Source organism: Arachis ipaensis, chromosome B05 (genome assembly GCF_000816755.2).
Source record: "Arachis ipaensis cultivar K30076 chromosome B05, Araip1.1, whole genome shotgun sequence".
Lineage (NCBI taxonomy): Eukaryota > Viridiplantae > Streptophyta > Magnoliopsida > Fabales > Fabaceae > Arachis > Arachis ipaensis.
In genome coordinates this window covers 1576674-1577552 of record NC_029789.2, presented here as the reverse complement: position 1 = coordinate 1577552, position 879 = coordinate 1576674, and positions in this window count along the sequence as shown.

Genomic DNA, 879 nt, shown 5'->3' with positions numbered 1-879 from the left:
GGTAAATCAAAATAAAAAAACCTTTTTAAAAAATTTACTTGACATAAAATTATTAAATTTTAAAAATAAAAAAATCTTATTTTTTAATAATAATTATAAAAATTTATATTAAAATCTAATTTTTAAAATTTATTTTCAGAATATATTTAATATTTTTAAATTATTTTTATTGATACAATTTTTTAAATACTATTTTGATAATTTAATTGTGGAATAAATTAGGTAGCGTTTGTTTTCGGAGACAGGACACAGAGACATCTTTAAAAAGTATGAGGAATGCTAGAGGGCCAGCAACTTTTGGGATTTATAACCATCAAATAGCCATCAATAAGGCTTTTAATGGTGTAAGATTAATATGAGATTTCATCTAATGGCTCACTCTTCTTTGATGGTTACATACTGGCCAGAATATGATAAAATTGCTAGCCCCCTAGACTTTTCTAAAAAGTATTTGGAAGCAGAGACATGGACACTTAACACATTGTCTCCGAGACAGTTTTTTATATTTTTGTGTTTACTTTTTTACCGAAGGACAATAATGAACACGTGATTTGGAAGAGGGACACGGACTTTTTTTATGATTTGTTTTTTTTTTTCCATAGATATTTTTTATGAGGAATGCTAGGGGCCAGCAACTTTTGTGATTTATAGCCATCAAATAACCATCAATGATGGTTTTAATGGTATGAGATTGATGTGGGATTTCATCCTCACTTTTCTTTGCTCGTTACATGCTGGCCAGAATTTAACAAAGTTGCTGGCCCCTAGTACTATGCTTTTTCTCTATCTTTACGTTCTCCTTCTTTTTTTGTTCAGGTACTCTTTATTTTTTATATAATTTTTTATTGGGTTGGATAATTCATTCTTTTTTATCGTTCT